We start from the raw sequence: 12,159 nt of genomic DNA, 5'->3' as shown, positions 1-12,159 counted from the left end.
GCTTCCGTTAAGCTAGTCGTCAGTTCTCCGGTCCTCAGTGAGGTGCTTTCGCAGCCCCTGATGCCCACTTCTGTGGATTCACAGGCCACTACCAAGACCCATTCAGACTCCGGTATGCCACGAGTCTCTTCTTTGACTAAGGATCCTGCGGATGTCTCTACCTTGGATGAGTCCGGAGCCACTGAGCAGGCACCGGCTTCCAAGGATGTTTTTTGCACTACTGATACTCGACACAAACCAACAACTTCTTTCACATCTTCAGTTCTTTCTAAAACTACCAAGTTTCTAAGGCCCAGGGTACAAACTATGCCTAAAAAACCGACGACCCAAGCGCATGCACCTGCACCCATGCCTAAATCTCAAATGCTTAAAATGGTGGAAGACCTTATCATGCTTATTAGGGGAAGCCAGCCTACCCCTTCCAAAACAAAAAGAGACTTGTCCCCAGCAGTTTTATCTGACCAGGAGTCCAATGACTCTGAGGTTTCTGAATATGAAGACATGCAACCCTTATCTGCTTATGAGGATTCAGATGCAGAGGAATCCATTCCTTCTGCCTCTCCTCCAGAAGATTTTTCATTTGGTGAAACCCTACATACTTTAAGGGAGCATTTCCAACGTAAATGTCAGGACTAACCTCAGTCCAAAAAGAGACTCAGGGAATTCTTAGATTTACCACAACACAGACCTTTAGCCATTCCTCCTGTCTTGGATGTTGTGGATGATGTCTTTATGGAATCCAGTTTAACTCCTGACACCCTTCCTCCCGCTCCCAGGAAAACCTGACAGGTATTACAGAGTCCCTGACTCTCACAAATTCCTTTTCAAAAATCCTACTGCTGACCCAGAGGTCATCTCCCAAGGACCTAAAGGAATTAAAGCAACCACAGCTAAGAATCCCACCCCCTTGGACAGGGATTCACGAGCTTTAGACAGATGGGGTAAAAAAGTATACACCTCTGCAACTCTTGCCATTAGAGCACTCAATTGTCAGTTCCACATGCTGAAATACCAGTAACATACCATGGAACTCCTCAAACAAAAAATATCTACCTTTCCTGCTTGTGCACAAAATAAAGAATTACAAGAGCTTATGCATTCTGCAAGCCAAGTTACTAAACGCACCTTGGAATGTGGCTTTGACGCCCTAGAAGCATCTTGCAGGGCAGCAGTCACTGGTCCTGTACTTAGAAGGCATGCTTCGCTTAAGGAACAGACCTTGTCAGACCATGTCAAATCAAAACTATTGGACACACCATTGAACAAAGACAATTTGTTTGGCACCAAGGCAGAAGAGGTCTTAAAAAAGATGAAAGAAAAACTAAATCTATACAGACAGTTAAAGACTTCTTACAGGTCCAGCCTCCGAAGTTCAGTAGGCATTGCCCCTCCAAGCACTGGTCCTTTCCAGCCCCCTCTAGGCCAGCTCAGCCAAGACCTAGGGGAAGCAGACTCCTCAGACAGCAGTCGGAGGGAATGCAGAGATCTAAGCAATGAAGTTCCTGCACTTCAAAAACAGGGAGTGCTAAGCCACCCCCTTATGGAAAGAACTCACAATGACTTTACACCTCCACCCCTTACCTCTGCCCACCTGCTTGTGCCCCTAGGAGGAAAAGTCTCCTTCCATGCAAACAACTGGGCCTCTATTACCCACGACTGATGGGTCCTCAACAGAGTGTCCTAGGGATACAAATTTTATTTCCACACTCTGCCAACCCCAAAAGGGTTCCCAGATCTTCCTCCAAACCAGTGGGCAGAGGCCAAAAAACAAGTCCATTCCCTGCTCTCCATGAGGGCAATGCAGCCTGTTCCTGCAGACCAGGTAGGCCAAGGTTTTTATTCCAGGCTTTTCCTGGTACTTAGAAAAGAGGGCACCTGGTGCCCAATCCTCGATCTATCAATTCTAAACACCTTCCTAGTGATTCAAAAATTCAAAATGCTCACCCTCCAGCAGCTTCTTCCTATACTTTCCAAGGATGCTTGGTTAGCCACCCTAGGCCTACAAGAGGCCTACCTATACATCCCAATCAGGGAATCTTGCAGGAAATATCTATGTTTCAGAGCAGGATCTATGCACTTTCAGTTCTCTGCTCTTCACTTTGGCTTATCCACTGCTCCCAGAGTTTTCACAAAATGCCTGGCTCCAGACATTGCTTTTTGCAGACAAAGAAATATTCAAATTTACCCCTACTTAGGCAACTGCCTGATTCAGGAAGACAGTCAGGAAAAGCTGTTACAGCACCTGACCTTTGTAAAGAACCTACTGACCTCCCTGGGGTATACTATAAATGAAAAGAAATCAAAACCAGTCCCCACTCAAAAAATTGTATTCCTGGGAAGAAGCCTGGACATGGCAAGCCTACCTGACAGGCTACTTCTCTCAACTAGCCACCAGAACCCAGTTATCCACAAGGAAAATTCTGCAAGCTTTAGGGTTCATGGCCTTCTGCATTCTACTCATTCCATATGCCAGACTGCATATGAGGAAACTACAACGGTACCTAAAAAGCCTTTGGTGTCAACACTCTCAGGACCTAGAAACTATCATACCTATGATACCATGTCTAAGGAAAGATTTTCTTTGGTGGCCAGCAGCATGCAACTACAACAGAAAAAAGTAGGTCATTGTCCCACTGTACTCATCCTTCATTAGACCCATTATAGAGTACAACGCCCCATTTGGTAAGTACCTCACAAGACATCTGCAACAGCTGGAAAGGCCACAGAAATACCTCACTAAAAGAATCAGAGGCCTAAAGCAGATGCCCTATACTGACCGTCTAAAAAATTTCCAGCTATACTCTGTGGCGTATCATCTACTCAAAGGCGATCTCTGCTTAACATACAAGGCCATGTCAAACCCTGAGCTTTTGGGCATGCCTCACTTAAAGAAATCCCAATCCCTCAGAGCCATATGCTCCAGGAATCTAAACCTTGTCATCACAATGAACAAAACGTACTGGAGGGATAGGTTCCTGACCCAGAGACTCCCCATACTCTGGAATAGACTGCCCATACATGTCAAGCAGAGTGCGTCCTTGGCCCTCTTCAAGAGGAACCTTGATGATTGGATGGGAGATAGGAAATTCACCCCGGGGATCACGTCAGTCGCCCTGCTAGACAGGGGTCCAGAGTAGTAAATATTCTAGGAAGAAGTATCCGGGGAATTGTTTGTCTAGGCTTGGATAAGCCCTAGGGCTGATAGCCTAGTACCAACCTATGAATCTATGAAACTATGAACAAGGGTCTTCCGTTCTCACAACCCCACACCACCCAGACCCTCACCACAGATGCATCAGATTATGACTGGGGTGCACACCTGGACGGCAGGTGCATTCAGGGCCATTGGAGCCCAAATCAAATACATCTGCACATCAACCAAAAAGAGATGTTAGCTGTTCAGCATGCTCTGACAGCTTTCAGACCCCTACTCTCCCTGGGGCCTCTAGTGATCAAAACAGACAACACCACAGTGATGTGGTATATCAACAAGCAGGGAGGAACTCACTCTTATCCTCTCTGCAGGCTCACCATGACACTTTGGCACATGGGTTCAGCCATGCAAATACACCTGCTAGCACAATTCCTGCCAGGCTCCCTAAACTCTCTGGCAGACAACTTAAGCAGAACCCTGCTAGACCCACATGAGTGGCAGCTAGACCACAGAACCTTCAACCTTGTAACCCAGAAATGGGGCACCCCGAAGGTGGACCTCTTTGCCTCCCTCAACAATCACCAGCTCAGCAAATTCTGCACCAGGGAACCTCACTGCAAGGCCTGGAAAGTGGATGCTCTATCCTTCCAATGGGTAAAGCTCTCGATCTATGCATTTCTCCATCTACCACTAATGTCAAGGGTACTGCTCAAAATAAGGGAGGAAAAACCAAGGGCAATCTTGATTGCCCCAGACTGGCCATGACAGCACTGGTACCCTCTGTTGTGCAGCCTGTCACCCCTGTCACCATGGCACCTACCTCAGATCCCAACTCTCCTGACTCATAAGAATGGGGAATTCATGCATCCGCAATTCCAGACCCTGAACCTGGCAGCCTGGCTTATACCCTGACCTCTCCTCCAACTGCCAGCCTAAGCAAACAAGTCCTGGATGTTATATGTGAGGCCAGACACTCCAGCAGTAGAAAATCCTATGCTTACAAGTGGAAAAGGTTTTGCACCTAGATCCAGGCTAAAGGAGCTGAAACAGCAAAGCCCTCCCTACCTCTCATCCTGGATTACCTAGCAGACCTACTACACAGGAGCCTATCCTTCTCTTCTATTAAAATTCAGGCCTCTGCCATCTCTGCTCATTACAGCACAGAGCCACTACTCTTCTCACACCCTCTCATCAAATCATTCCTAAGAGGGGCTAACAATTTAAGGCCACCCAGAAGAGCTCCTACCTCAACTTGGGACCTAATTTTTGTGTTGTAAAAGCTCACCCTACCCCCCCTTTGAGCCTGCAGCTTCAGCAGAGTTAAAATTCCTCTCTTGAAAAACAGCCTTGCTTCTGGTCATCACTTCAGCTAGAATATGTTCAGAGCTACAAGCACTCATGGCTGTAGAGCCCTTCATCATTTTCCATGCTGTCAGAGTCTCCCTCAGGACTAACCCAACTTTCATGCCTAAAGTGGTGTCTGGTGTGGCTCTCAACCAATCAGTTCATTTGCCCACCTTTTTCCCTAACCCACAAAACAAGGGGGAAAGAATTATGCATTCTCTAGATATGCACAAACAGCTCAGATTCTACCTGGATAGGACTAAATATTTTAGGAAACCTGACCAATTGCTAGTCAGCTTTGCAGCAGGGGCAGGGGGCAAGGCCATATCCAAACAAAAAATCTCCAAATGGATAGCACAGTGCATCCATTTCTTCTACAAACACCATGGAAAATCACCCCCTAAGGGGGGTCAGGATGCATTCTACAAGGCCAACCTCTACCTCTGCAGCTTTTCTCAGAGGGGTCCCCACCAGGGACATACTGGAGGCTGCAACATGGACTTCTGTTCATACCTTCACCAAGCATTACCGCCTGCCTATCTTCTCCAAATCCAGGACAGGTTTTGCAACCGCAGTCTTGCAGGGCATCCTAGCCAGCCCCCAGTCTTCTTGACTGCCATCACCCTTTTCTTCAGCTTTGGAAATCAACCCAAGTGTGATGACTGCAACAGTGAAACACGAAGAACATAGTACAGTTGTGTACCACTTACCATAAATGTAGATGTTCGAGTGTATTCACTGTTGCAGTCCTGGTTTCCCACCCTCCATCCACCTTCTCTCTCTCTCTCTCTCTCTATCTATCTCTGTCTCTCTTCCTCACTCTTTTCAGGGAATTTTTGGTAATTACTTTCTACTGGTGGTGTTCTTCCACCATAACCTAGCTCCCTATTTGGGAGCTCCTGACAGTTGCGGCAAGGAAAACTGATGTAACGGCATCGGCTGCCTAATTTTATACCGCTGACAACCTGACATCAGTCCTGGAGTGACAGCAACTGAAGCAGAAATATTAAGCCTCTGGTATTCAGGCCAATTGAGGGCCACTCCTGGCAGGATAACCCAAGTGTGATGACTGCAACAGTGAGTACACTTGAACATCTACATTTATGGTACGTGTACACAACTGTACTTTTTCCACAGGTGGAACACCTTGAAATTCTGCTAGGTTTCAGCCAAGTGGTGAGCCAGAGTCAATGCTACACCTGACAGTCAGACTCCTGCACTTAAAAAAGTGACAGGTTTTGCAAGGCACCACAATCTCACAAGTTCCTATTTTGCAAACCTGAGACTGATGCATGTGTATGTATATTAAACAGTTCACTAAATATATTTTTGGTGGTTTTTGATTGATATTCATCTGTGATTTCCTTTGCCAAGGATTCTAGTTCTAAACACCTTATTGGAAGCAATTGTATGCTTTTAGGCAAGGATGGAGGAGCATTGACAGGTATGGGGAAACAAGTTTGTAGTTCCCCTACCCTAGCATTCAGGGCAGTCAAGTGCCAGGCTCACATGACAAAATATCTTCTGTCTTCTTTTGCTAACATGAACAAGGCACTTGTTAAGTTACTCTCTTTGGACATTAAATTCTCCCTACCCAGCACGAGTTATTCTGTGACACAAGTCACTAAGCACTGTTTAAAGAGTTCATATGATGCTGATGCTGATGCCGTTTGCCAAGCAGCTGCAATAGGGTCAATGATGCATTGATATGGATGGATCATATCCCAAAAATCTGCTCGAAAATGTCATGTTACAAATTCTCAGTGCTCCCTTGAATGTGGAAGTACTGTTTTGCTTCTCTTCAGGAGAATTCTGAAAAGATTTGATGAGGAGGCAAACTTGTTCAAGCAATGAACCAAACTTTTTAAGCTCCCTTTCCCAAGTATAACAGGAATTACCCTTCCAGCACCTGGCATTTCTATAGGAAGTATTTTAAAAAATCTTAACAGAAATCTGTGAAATAACAGCAAAAGAAACAATGACAGGGAAATTCAACGAAACAAAGGAGGTGCTGTCCAGGCACTTCCTCCTGTCCCATCCCTGGACACCCTGTCAATCTTACAGGCAATATTTGTTTATCTATCCCTCTGAAATCAGATTACAACATTTACCTTGGGATGGAAAATATAATGAACAGATACAAGTGACAATGGGACTCCTTCCCTTCAAACCTATGGGTTCCTCCACACCCAGAAACAAATCAAGTCCATCTTTCTCCTTCCATCCTTTTCCATATGTTATCTCAATGACTCATAGAATCAGTGCCAGATTCTCAAAAAGGGAAAATAATTGTATTCAAGAATCTTTATAGTGCCCCAAAAGGACGGAACCAGGAAAACTCTACTGGACTTGTCTTTCTTTTACATACAAGTTCCAAAATTAAAGATGTTTATTTTTCATTCTTTTTTTTATCTCATATTCCTCCTGTTATGTTTTTTGCTAGCTCTGGACATGAAAGATGCCTATCACCTCATACCCATTCACAGAAACTTCAGATGCTTTTCTAAGCTTTTCTGTTTCTGGTTGATATTTTTAATTCTCTTTTTTACCTGTTGTTTTTCCACAGCTCTAATGGTGTTCACAAAGTGTCTAGCACCAGTAATTAATTTTTGAAGACTGCAAGGGATTCACATTTCCTATGTTTAGACAATTATCTTATTTTTGCAAACTCTTTCAAAACTATCAGAAAAACCTCTACTAAATTGTCAAGAATTCTATTTCAAGACATAGTTTTTAAGAACTCCGCTCTTATTTGTCCTCAAAGAATCACATTTCTAGATTGCGTTTTAGACACATCCCTAATGATGGTTTTCTTTCCTCCAGAGAAAACAACTTTTTATCACATTTGGTTTCTACAGTGTTCTTAATAATCAATGACTACAGCAAGGGAATAGTACAAGATTTTGGGAAGCATGGCTTCCACTATCTTAATGATTTCATTCCACTAACCAGTTTTCACATGAGGAAAATAACACTTTCCTAAGTCAGTATTGCTTCTGCACAAATACCTTCTATATTCTCAGGTTCCAGTACTCCACTTTGTCAGGAAAAAAAATTATATGGCAGGCAGGCCAACCCTTACTGAATCAAGGCCTTCCAAATTCTCCTCCAGCTGCATGCCAATCTGTAACCAATGATGTTTTGGACTTTGCCCGAGGGGAATACAGTGGAATCAAATCAGAGGGTCTTTGGAGCTGTCATTTCATGAAAAAAACAAAAAAAACAAATATCAAATAAATGATGCTTTAAAGACCATGAACCTTTTGTGGACTCCAGGACCTCTTCAGATAATAACAGACACCATCACTGTGATGTGATGGGAGAATTAGGTCCTACCCCTATACAGACTAGACATGGTAGCTGGGAAACTTGTAACTCAGTACAATTTAGCCCCTTGAGATAACTTGCATTCTTTCAGAGGAAAACACTGAGCAGATCTAGGGCAGACTACAATGAATGGAAATTACATGGTGGGTTATTCCAGGACATTATCCACCTGTGAGGAATTACCCAAGTAGAGCTGTTTACCTCTATTCACAACAGACAACTAAAGAAATTCTGTTCCAAGATATGTTGCTGAAAGGCCTGTCAGACAGATGCCTTTTTATTCCCATGGATGGAAATTTTCCTAAATGTGTTCTCCATTTTCTATAATAACCAGAGGTTTTTTTTATGGATCCAAAAGGACTCTCCAAAAATAATCTTGGTAACTCTCTTTTGGGCCACACAGCATTGCTTCTCCCTTCTTGTGAAAAAGTCTATGAGCAATTACCACAAACTTCACCACAGAATGAATGTACTCACATAGGACAAGGGATCTCTTCAGCTACCCTAACCTGCATTTGACTGCTTGAATAATAGAATTTTGAACATTCTCATTCAGGCATCTTTTCTTTGAGTACATGTAACAGGCATTAAAGGAAGCAAGGAAACCTGTCACTAAAATATCCTATTTAGCCAAACGGAAGAGATTTTTTTTAGTTGGTGCCTCAAGAAGAACAAGGATCCATATAAGAAAGAAGCCCCTCTGGTTTTCTACCATTTGTGTGAATGACTCAGTTTTGGCCTATCATACTCTTCAATAACAATTCACCTTTTGGTTATTTATTCTGCCTTTAGTTTATTGCTTTCTTCCTTCTTCCAAGTAAAACAATTTCTGAAAGGAGTTTTGTATATCTGTCCACCAAGAAAACATGTGGCTCCTCTCTGGGATCTAGACTATGTTTTAGAAAATAATTACTTTACTATCTTTTGAGTCAGCTCATCAGGCTGATTTGGAATCCTTCACATGAAAAACTATTTTATTTACTGCTCTGACTTCAGCTAGGCAAGTCAGTTGACAGTAAAACAGCTCTTCCTTATATTTCATAGGAAAAGGCTAACCTTAAGAACTAGTTATTCCTTTATGCTCAGAATTTACTTTGAACCAGTGCATTCATCTCCCTGTGTTCTTCCTATAACCTAAAAACAATGGAAAGAGAAGCCTGAATACTCTGGATATCCACAGACAAATCAGATAGTAGCATTACAGAACAAAAGACGTTAAAGCTTCTGACCAGTTCTTCATTTCTTTTAATGGAAAGAAAAAAGGACAGCTATTGTCGAAGCAAAACATTTGTAAAGGGTTGTTCGATGCTATCCAGTTTTACAATTTTCACCATGGCAATTCCCTCTCTCACCAGAGCAAAGCTCACTCTACCAGAGTTCTGGCTAATCCTAGAGCATTTTGGAAAGGGGCAAACTCTAGAAACTTTCTAGAGGTAGTTAACTGGTCATCTGTGCACACCTTTATGAAACCTTACACGACTGACTCATTCTACAGGGACAGATCAGGATTTCCTAAGTCTTTTCTTTCTTCATGGGTTCCTAGATTATCTGGCTATCTATGCTTTGGCAATCATTTCATATAGTTATACTTTACTGCACAGTGATCTAATGATGAACACAGTACATCATCTTTATCATCGTCATCATCATCATCAAACCCCTTTTTCCCATTTTTCTAGATGGGGTCAGGGTATCGTGTTAATGTCACCATCTCTGTCATTTCAATGCCACACTCCTGCCTTCTTCAACACTCATGCCTGACTGTCACAGATCTTCTCTCACATAATCCCTCTACCTCTTTGCTGGACACCATTGTTTCCTCTTACCTTCTTCCTGCCTGTCCCAAATCTTCTTCACCAAATTGTCTTCTGCTTTTCTACACATGTGTCTGAACCACCATAATCTGCTCTCTTCAATCTTTTCTGCAATTGGAGCTACTTTGGCTTCTGCTCATATGTCCTTATTTCTTCATCTGTCACACAGTGTGCATCCTACCCCCCATTTCAGGCACTTCATTTCCATCATCTCTATCTTCCTCATCTGCTCTGCCTTTGCTGCCCAGGCTTCTGTACCATACAGCAGTACTGGTCACATCACTGTCATGTACACCATACTTTTCAGCTTCTTTGGCAGTCTTCTGCCATTAACTACACCTGAGGCTCTATGCCAGTTAGCTGCAGCTCCTCTAAGCCTAGCTTTGACCTCTTCATTCAGACTTCCCTTCTCCTCAACCAACCTTCACAAATACTTGAGGCTATTAACTTGTTCCACTATCTTCCCTTCTATCTCATTTCTCAGATTCTTCTGTTTCCCCAATTTGCTGTCTTATCTGTGCTTACTTTCATCCCATGTGCCTTCAGTTTTGCATTCAATTCCCCTATACTTTGTTGAAGTTTTTCCTCAGTCTGCCTATAATGCCACATCATCTGCATACAGCAGTTTTGTAGAGCTGTCCCCTCTGACCTGTTTGCTAATGTAGTCCATCACCAGTATGAACAGCAGTGTGCACAGAGCTAAACCCTGGTGCACCCCCACTCTCACTGGGAACTGCTCTGTGAGATTGAACACTGTTCGTACTTGAGTCATTGGATCCTTGTACATAGCCTGCACTAATTCTACCAATGTTTCTGGGACTTCGAACCACCACAATACTGTCCAATCAGCTTTTTTGAGACCTTGTCATATGCTTTTTCCATTTCTAGAAATGGCCAGTTGGACTCTTTCCTCATCTCTAGCTTCTTCTCATCTAACTGTCTCACTGCAAACATCAGGTCAGCTGTGTTGCATTCTGATCTGAATTATCCTACATTCTACTACTCTGCATATCTGTTTTAGATGAGTTGGCATAATGGATAAGGTTTTCAACTCCAATGCACAATATACAAGGTTTGATCCTGGCCTCTGGCCAATACCTGTTTGGAGTTTTCATGTTCTTCCTGTGTCTCTGTCGGGTTCCTCCCAGCTGCAAAAAATGTGCTGAGTGTTTCTATCTAAAAATCACTAATGAATGGTGCTGTGAGCAACAGCACAGACTCTACATGGTGTACTACAGGGGGAAGAGTTGTACAGACCAACCACTTTGGGCATCTACTGTGGTGGACAGTATCCTCAAGATAGGAGAACACAGATCACAGATGTGCACAATGGCAGGACTAGCCACTCAATGGTGTAAAATATGGCTTTAGGGGATTCAAACAGAGTAGTTTGGTAAGTAAACTTACCATAACAGTAGATGTTCAAATAGATCACTGTTGCAGTACTTTAACCAACCCTACTCCCCACCCTTTTTTATGCTTTTTTCTCTTATGAATATAATTGTTTGGCCAGGGTGTGGTTCCCATTATACCTGTACCTTTTTTCTTGTAGCACATGCATATCTAAATTTGGCAATGTGGTAAGGTTGTTTTATTTGACAGCTTCCTTTATAAAGAGAGACAAGAAATATATGAATTTTTGTGCCCATATGTCTGCTTTTATGCCAACATGTCAGATATGCAGTGCATGTGGAAGGCACCCAAAATTTCTGCATACTGGCTGCATCTAATCCTTGACAGGGCACATTGCATATAGCTATATCCTACTGCAACAGTGATATATTTGAGCATCTGCAGGTATGGTGAGCTTACTTACACAGCCTCTCTTTTTTGACACACCGTGACTAAGTATAAAACACAACTGAATGAGGATACATAATAATCTTAAATGTGGCAATGAAGCTGTCTGAGCTGGCTATCACTTAGAACTTTTAACCTCTCAGCCTCTTACTTATACCAAAAAATCTGGACAAAGCCAAAAATAATGGTGGGACAAAGGCCCAAAATAGGGACCCTTTTAAGTACTGCTCTTACAAACTTCGAAAGTTGATAGAAATACAGGTTTTACATTAGCATGAATTTTCTGAAGGGTATGAAGTATGAAATGCAACTGTCTGTCATTATTCTCTGACTTCAGCCTCAATGATCTGTCAATGATTTTATGAGAAAAAGACCAAAAATATGAGGCAAAAATCTGGACATTCTGTGAAAATCTGTACAGTTGAGAGGTATGGGGACAGAGCCAAATAATAGGGACAGATTTTAAATATTGCTCTTATAAACATAAAATCAGTAAAGTTGCTATTAGGTTTACTTACCTCTCACCCATAGTAGATCAGTGTTATGCTGTTAAGCAGAATGTACACTTTTTTTGTAATTATTGCCAACTGTCTTTTTATTGTACTTTGAAGCTTTTCTCCCCAGGTCTGGCCTCCTCATTAAACAAATGTCAAATAAATAAATAAATAAGTAAATATCTACTTCATTATGCGTGCCGTGAGATGGCTGGTCTGTGGAAAA

This window comes from Protopterus annectens, chromosome 2.part1 (genome assembly GCF_019279795.1).
Source record: "Protopterus annectens isolate FY-2018-M chromosome 2.part1, PAN1.0, whole genome shotgun sequence".
Taxonomy (NCBI): Eukaryota; Metazoa; Chordata; order Ceratodontiformes; family Protopteridae; genus Protopterus; species Protopterus annectens.
Note: the sequence above shows the minus strand (reverse complement) of the source record.